Source organism: Mytilus californianus, unplaced genomic scaffold, assembly GCF_021869535.1.
Source record: "Mytilus californianus isolate M0D057914Y unplaced genomic scaffold, xbMytCali1.0.p SCAF_14, whole genome shotgun sequence".
Lineage (NCBI taxonomy): Eukaryota > Metazoa > Mollusca > Bivalvia > Mytilida > Mytilidae > Mytilus > Mytilus californianus.
In genome coordinates, this window is record NW_026262626.1 from 27,755,479 (window position 1) to 27,764,028 (window position 8,550).

At 31.8% G+C, this 8,550-nt stretch overlaps 1 protein-coding gene across 4 annotated transcripts in view; it reads right to left on the reverse strand.

Moving 5' to 3' along the window:
• The window catches only part of LOC127724693 (uncharacterized), a 119,638-nt gene that overhangs the window by 4,408 nt on the left and 106,680 nt on the right, over positions 1-8,550 (reverse strand). The window contains exon 1 of one of the 4 annotated variants that reach the window (XM_052231755.1): positions 4,182-8,544. The exons of the other annotated variants lie outside the window; for them this stretch is intronic. The gene's annotated coding sequence lies outside the window, so the exon portion shown is untranslated. Of the gene's footprint in view, positions 1-4,181; positions 8,545-8,550 lie in introns of those variants that run through there. 4 annotated transcript variants of the gene reach the window in all.

The window sequence follows — 8,550 nt, forward strand, 5'->3', positions numbered from 1 at the left end:
TACTGCTTTTAGGTTAAATCTTGTTTCATTTGAGTAAGTTATGGTGTTTTGTAGTGTGGATATGTTGCAGTATTTTAGTCACATCATTGCTTCACAAATATTTGCATTGAAAATGGAAATACATGTATTAACATAAATAAGAATTGAATTAAAGGAAGGCCGTTATCACAGTTTAGGACGTTATGAGATAATGAGACCTAAGATATTTATTTTGTTTTTGGGGATAAGGTTTATGGTAAATGGGATAATGAATACAAGGTCTCTTTCATTCAGTTAAATTTTACCAACGAGATTTTTTGTAAACAAATCAGAGAAAATACATAAGTATCCTTTTAAATGCCATAATTAAAAAACGAGTTCGAATATAAACAACCAATTCAACACAAGAGTTTAAACGGTATTTGGCAAACTAGGCAACGCTAGGAGTTTTACATGTTTAAAGTCTATGCATTTACCATATATGTAGCTTCATAAAGGGGGCCCGGGACCCCTGCCTCCCTAAATCTGAATCTGGCATGCTTTAGATTATATATTTTCATTGTTAAACTTATCGAAAATAAGCGAAACAGAGATTTGGTAGGATTGTGGATTTCGTGCGAAAGGATGCTGACATCCCGTAATATCATCAAACATAACTCAAATACGTTAACAACCGATGTATCTGAAATTATAAAATCCTATGAAGACGTTGGAAATATATTTAAAAGATGTAAGGTAAAATGTGAAACAAATACCATACATGGAAAAGGACTAGATTAAAAATGTTAATTAACAAAGAAATATCAACTTTGGCTCTCATAGTTTAGAAGCCAGTAATTATTATAACACATACCTCAGGACATATTACATACACAAAGACATTTAAGATGTAATGATATTACAGTATTAAATATTCATTGTTTGTATATTTGTAAAGAGCTTTAACAGGTTTTACAACTAATACATGATCACATTATTTCTAAATCATTCAAGGCTTCTTTTTATAAACTTTGAACTATAGGAAATTGAACATGCTTATTTTTAACTCCATAGACAGATTTCAAATTTGTTCAGATTAATTCTCTTATTATATTTTATTTTGAGAAAAAGAGACACGAAGCCACCATAGTTGGAAATTACCATATCACAAAGAATTAAACTTTTTCACTGTTTTTATTTTAAATTTTAAATTGACATACTATAAGACTTCTCCCGTCTGAAGTAAGTCATTTATAGAATGGCGGTAGCATCTGTTTGATGTTTGAGTACATAGCCACGTTCAAATATGAAGTCCTAGTCTTTGTAATAATCAGGCAATTTAGCAAAATTTCAAAACATGGCAGAAAAAAAACCCACTGACTTAACCATCCTATTTTGAAGTTAGTAATATACCCTCATCCTGAGTTAGAATTAAATGGTAGATCTTTCGTTTCTGCTTGTCTGGTAATTCAATTGTATACAATTTTAACATAAATTAATGTCAACTTGAGTGGGTTTTTGTTTGTCATGTTTTCACCACTGCATGATTCTTAGGCAGATTGGCACTTAATACGATATCTCATATACGGCCAGCAGAACTTTTCCTGCGCCTTGTAAAACACTTGCAAATCTCTTTGAGATAACCATTGGAAAGCTGTTGAAGGTAAAATTTCTGCACCTTATTTACTGCTCACCCTACGGTTTCCCGTTGTTAATCTTGATTCTCCCACTTTACAGAATCAAATCAAGTGATTAGTTGTCAAATTTGCTATTGTGCAGAATATGCATGACATATTTGAGCTTGAAAGTAACAACTAAATGTAAAACCTGATCCAAATTCGAAGAGAGAGGATCGAGGAAAAACAAATCAATGTAAACTCTAGTATAATTATGTTCATGTGTCTGTCCAAAATTAGGAAGCGGTTGTCTTCAGTTTAATCTCAATGTGTACTTTAAGGAATGTGTTGCTGCGTGGAGAAATTTGTTCGCTACGTAGCGAGACTCGGGGTGATTTAGAGCTTGACAAAAATAAATACTTGTCTGTAGTTATTTGAATAAAAAATCGGGTGTTAACCTCAAGGTTTTTGTGTTGTTGGGTTACTGTCTCATTAACGTATCGCACTTGTCTGCTGTTGAAGCCAGTAAATTTGATCTCAAGATGAGTTTGGATTCCATGTGTCGTTGGGTTGCTGTCAAATTGACGTATCCTATATTCATATACAAATAGCCAGTTATGCAAAAGAAACATTGCTCACATTTAAAAAAAAATTCAAATAAATAGACAACTAGGATTCACTATATGGCATTCAGCTGATTGAGTACTTATATTGTACAAGTAAGATTTATATGTATGATCAAGGGGGATAATTAATAACAGGAATCGGAAACAGTTAAATAATAATCCTGGTACCTTTGAAAACTATTAACCTATTAGATAAAAAAAAATATTTTAGTATAGATATAATATAACAAAACAAGCGTTTAAAAGTTGCATAGCATACAAAATAATTTGAAGGGGAACGGGCTGTTTTATACAAATTGCTATGACATATTTTCATTATTAACTGCCATGGGGTTCAATATGAGTATGGATATAAACACGCTAGCAGTTTTTAAATGCACATATTTGTTCTTGGTATTAAACTATGAAGTTGCATTCGTTCGTATACTGAATGTGTGTTGTGCGCTCTGTAAAAGTATGGTTATAAAAAAAAGACTAAAATGCGACAAAAAATAAGACCAGGTATATATTATCCTTTATTTAGTAAATTTCAAGGCTTGTGAACAAAAGCACAGTGGTGAATATGCATTGTTGTCCCTTATTCGTTTTATTTATTCATTTTTAATTCTGAGATTTTATATTTGCTATTCAATCTGAGATTATGTATATAAACTCAAAATATATCATTTAAAACTTTGTTAGGTGCAATCCGTTTTGCTTAAAAATTGATAAGGTATTGTTATAAGATTATATCTTTTAATTACATCAATGTAAAAGAAGATAAGATACACAAAGAGAGTAAAGTATTTATCTTTTTATCAGATTTAGAACTTAAATACCCACCATACGCCCATTGTAAACTTTAACAATGTGACCATAGATTGATACAGCTTAGTGTATAAAGAAACCATCCAATATATGCAATGACACCAGTAGATAAGTCACTATATTGAAGAATAAAATGTATATTCCAAATTGCTTAAATGGTGATTTGTCTCTCTTAGTTTTTCTTAAAGAATGTTACAGTGCGGATCCAAGATTTTGAAAAAAAAGGAGGGAGGATGGGGGCGGGGGCCCTGGCAAGGCAAAGTTAGTAGTGGGACTTGTAAAAACATTTTGGACATCATTAACAATATAATGAGTTTCCGGAACCTCACTCTGAGCCCGTCAATCTTTGGTCTTACTCATATATGCTGCGTGCTTTGAATAACGAAACAATGAGATATTTCACCAAAAACACAATAGAACAAAAACATGTCTCCAAGATATCACATGCAGTCATTAATTGACAAGTGACCATAAGAGAAGTCTAGCTCTGAAATTCCTCGAATCTAAACAGCTTGTGAATAAGTTACAAAGACGCTATTCCGAAAATCCTTCATTTACAAACAATTCTTTGAAGAACAACAAATAAAAGATGAAGAAATACAAACATTGAGGGTATTCCAGACTTCGGACCATTCTATAATAGGACCCTTCTAAAATAGGTTTCTATTACATAATAAGATATATTTGTGTGGATCCATGTATTGTGTTTGAGATTTTACCAAAGATTAATAGGTTCATGTTCATTTATTGTGTCAAAAGTGAAGAATCGTGGAAAAGGGGGCTTGGGCATGTGACATCTTCGTATATATAGTCGTTCGTTTATGAACCCTTGGGTAAGTTAACAGATAATATCATACACACCAAAAGCTGTTTCAGATGAAGAATACCTAAAAGTTAATAGTCGGTAGACTTGTTTTTTTCCATATACATGCCTATCTTGAACTCGATATTTTTCTATACATGTAGATGAAGTGTATGCATATATGCGTGGTGATGGTATTGTATTAGTACCATCTTAGAACTTGTCATAACTAAATACTATAAGCTATGCATATCGTTTATTTTAAACTTTTTGTTTATTTTTTCATTTCTTTTATTTTCTCTGTTTGTTTGTTTGTTTTTTTTTTGCTTTTGTTTTCCTTACTTGGTTAATAGATAATATAACTGCACTCACCGTTGAAACCAAAACCGGAAACTACAAACAATATCCATTTTCAATGTGCATATCCAAAACTGATCTTCCCATTTGATTTTTTTTTTATTTTTCGTTTAAATTTCACATTTTAAAAAGAATTCCTAAAAATTCGTTAAATATATGAATACTTCATAAGCATGATTTTGAATTAAATGTGTGGCAACTAATCTTAAGAAAATTCCCTCTTAACGATTTATATTAGTTACAAATAACAGATTTAAAATTATTGGCAAGATGGTCTGTCTTGGGAGCCATAGAGCGGAACATGTCGGCTATCGGCATTGTAAAGATATTTGTAAGACCGTAGCGTTCTGTTTATGATGGGTGACTAGTTATACCAGATCTTGATAAAGCCGTATATCTCTTAAATAATGCAACATTCTTTATTTAAATATACAAACTGCTACTACAATGAACAAAAACAAAACACGGTAATTTAAATTCATAAAATCATCCTGAACAAAATCTTTTAAAATTAGTAAAGAGCAGTAGGGAATTAGATGCATCTAGGTCTAATTTAAAACACGAAATTCATTGATGTAAACCGGAAAGAGGATGAAGAAATGCTTCGTTCCCAAAAGATTTTGAAAATTTCGATTACTAAATTAAATTTAATTCTTAACCAAACTAATATTTAATAAATCTTTTAATTTTATAATCCGATTACAATACATGTCTAAAAAGCATTACAGGCGGCCAGTTGTTATATATAATATCTTGTTTTATTGTTGCGCAAGACCGGAATTAATCCACTCAACTTCTTTAAATCGTGAAAATATTATATTGGTAAACGTTAACACATACAATATATAAAAAGATATAAGGCTCCAGATAATATAAACATGATGTCATAGTTATTACATTTTAATAGAAATAGCGGTACAATTTTAAACATATAAGAAGAGGGATTACTGCAAACCGACGAATTAAACTTCTGTATATTCAATTTCGAAGATCACGAAAAAAGCTTTATGAACATGTGAAGGTCCTTACTATGTATTGGTAACCTAAACTACACAAAACGTAAAATATTGTTTCATCTCGGCCTCATGTAAGTGTTCTACTACTAATCTTTCAGTTCTTTTAACTAGTTCATTATAATTACTATCAAAGAATTTATCATTAACTTTTGTATTAAAACATATGAAAATAGTGGAATTAACTATTTTTGGAATGTAAAACAATCTTTGGGTGTTTTAGATGAATTACATGCTTTAGGTGGTCCTTTTGATTCTGCTGACAGTTTTGTTGACTCTTTACACTACACTTTCACACAATCTTATCAAACAATTTTTTTTTATATTTAATCAACTGGTTGTTTGATAAATCTGATTGCAAATATGTTTATTGCAACTCATTTAAAGCCTTTTCTAATGAGAATGTTAAATATGTTAGATATGATTACTGAAGGTATGATGAGATGGCCGAAGCTGTTAATTTTCTCCTTGACAACATTTGTGTACGTTATATCGACAGGTTGTAGATATTCCTATGGGCACAATTGCGCCCCATTAATAGCAGACTTGTACTGTTATGAATCACAGTACATGGCGAAACTCATGCAGTAAAGACCTGTCTGAATTCCATTTAATTGATAAATTCAACAACATTTATGTTTATCTAAATAATATGTTTTCGTTAAATAATCAAGGATGATTCATTTATCTAAATATACTGCCGAAATTTACCCAATAAAAGAACCTATTTTGAATAAATCAAATATAAACGATAATAACTGTTCTTTCATAGATTTATATATTTCAGTGTTAGACGGGAAACTCTCAACAAAACTTTACGACAAAAGGGACGATTTTTCTTTACTTATTGTTAATTTTCCTTTTTTTGATGATGATGTTCCTTTGGCACAATCTTACATATCACAACTCGTTCGCTATGCCCATTTCTATAGTGACGTTTTGGATTTAAATGAACGTAATCTATGTACACTGTAAAAAAGGTGTTTAGATCCTAAACACAATTGTAAGCACATCTTTTGTGCACTTTTTTTACACGTTTTGGTCTAAACGTGTCTCAGTACAATGTGTTTAGGAGTGTGTTTAGCTTAGAAATAAGTGTTTTATTCCTAAACACTTTCATTTTAAAACACATTTAAAAGTGTTTAAATTCAAGACATGTTTACATTTTATGTGCTTACTGAGAAATATGTTTAGAAATTAAACACAATCATAAACACGTTTATAACTAAACATGTAATACAAGTGTTAAATTTCTAATCACGACTTTTACACCCCCAGTTTTTGGTGGGGTTCGTTTTGCTTAGTCTTTAGTTTTCTATGTTGTGTCATCTGTACTATTATTTGTCTGTTTGTCTTTTTATTTTTGGCCATGGCGTTGTCAGTTTGTTTTCGATCTATGAGTTTGACTGTCCCCATACCTGTCAACCTATGACAATGAAAATGCAGATGATGACCTGCATAGAAGAATGAAATCTCAGGTCATAACGCGTACGAACTTTTCCGAGCTGAATTTCAGTATTTAGGGGACATTTTTCTTATAATTTATATCAAAGTTTCCAAAACATGTCCAAATGGTTAAGTAATTTAATATTGTACATATTATTATTTCATTGCACCTGGAGGTCATTGATAGATTTGTGTTACATTCATTGCCTTAATTCCTGTTCATATTCATTCCATGACATACAATGTGTCAATTTGTGTTTTCTTTACATACATTTGTGCAGCTTTTAAACAGTTAAACATATCATTTGTTGATATTAGAGTATAATAAAATAAAGTTTAACAAATAAAGGAGGTATAGATAAAAAAAGTAATTTTCAAAATTTTTATTTTTTAATTGTTCTAAGGTAGAACAATAAGTAAAAGTATTATTCTGATATGTTTGTGCATTCAATTCATTTTAGATTTAATCTTTTTACAAAAAAAAACATAAGTTAAAGGAGTATATTGTGAATTGACAAAAAAGGGGAAGTAACTCAAATTGTTTTTAAAACAACTTTGAAATACACAAATTATTTACGACCTAAAGCTACGGTAATTGGTGTTAATTAACAGTGTGTTTGACACCAAAGCTGTCAAGTGAAGCCATGCACTGAAATGGGTCAATTGAGCTGAGTTTACACTGCTAGTTGAACTTCTTGTCCAGGAAGAATTACGAATTTGCCGGTATTTCATTGAAATGACTTTATATCTAATCAGTCTGAAGGCTAAGGAATCCGGGTGAAAACGGGATATTTTCCGAATTCCCGATTCCCGGGTTATTTGGTCACCCGGCGGGTGTTCCGGGTGACCCCTCAGAATTGTGAAAATCTCAGGCCGGGTCACACCCGCAGGATCCGGGTCAGTTGACAGGTATGTGTCCCTCTGGTATCTTTCGTCCCTCTTTTACAGTGTATTACTGGTAAATCACTAAGTCAGGGATTTCGTTACCACAAATTACTTAAAACCTGTACTTAATTCTTCCAAAGATACAAATATTTGGTTTGTAAGTTTGGCTGTTTTTCTGCTTTGTACCGATCTGATGAGTTAAGCCCTTTTTAACTGATTTTTATAGTTTGGTTATATGTTGTGCTGTTACACCATTGTCCCATGTGAGGGGAAGTGCCCGCAAACATGTTTAACCCCGCCACATTCGGTATACGCCTGTCCCAATTCCAAGTCAGGAGCCTGTAATTCAGTGGTTGTCGTTTGTTGCTGTTTATCATATTTGGTTTACGTTCATTGTTTTGTACATACATAAGGCCGTTAGTTTCTCGTTTGAATTGGTTTACGGTTGTCATTTCAATGCCTTTTATAGCTGACTATGCGGTCCGGTTTTGCTCATTGTTGAAGGTCGTATGGTGACCTATAGTTGTTAACTTCTATATTACTTGGTCTCTAGTGGAAAATTGTCTCATTGGCAATCATATCACAGCTTTTTTATTTTTATAATCATGAACGCTCGTTGTTAGAGGGGCAGCGTATAGTTAACCATAGCTGTAAATTATAATGTTATAGCGCATCGTGTACTCTCAAATTTTTAAACAATGGGACATGTATTTGGTCACATAGCTTCTAAGTTTTTACGTATTTTTACAGTCCTGGCTTACATATGTTTTAAGTTTCTACGTATTTATACAGTCCTGGCTTACATATGTTCTAAGTTTCTACGTATTTATACAGTCCTGGCTTACATATGTTCTAAGTTTCTACGTATTTATACAGTCCTGGCTTACATATGTTCTAAGTTTCTACGTATTTATACAGTCCTGGCTTACATATGTTCTAAGTTTCTACGTATTTTTACAGTCCTGGCTTACATATGTTTTAAGTTTCTACGTATTTATACAGTCCTGGCTTACATATGTTCTAAGTTTCTACGTATTTTT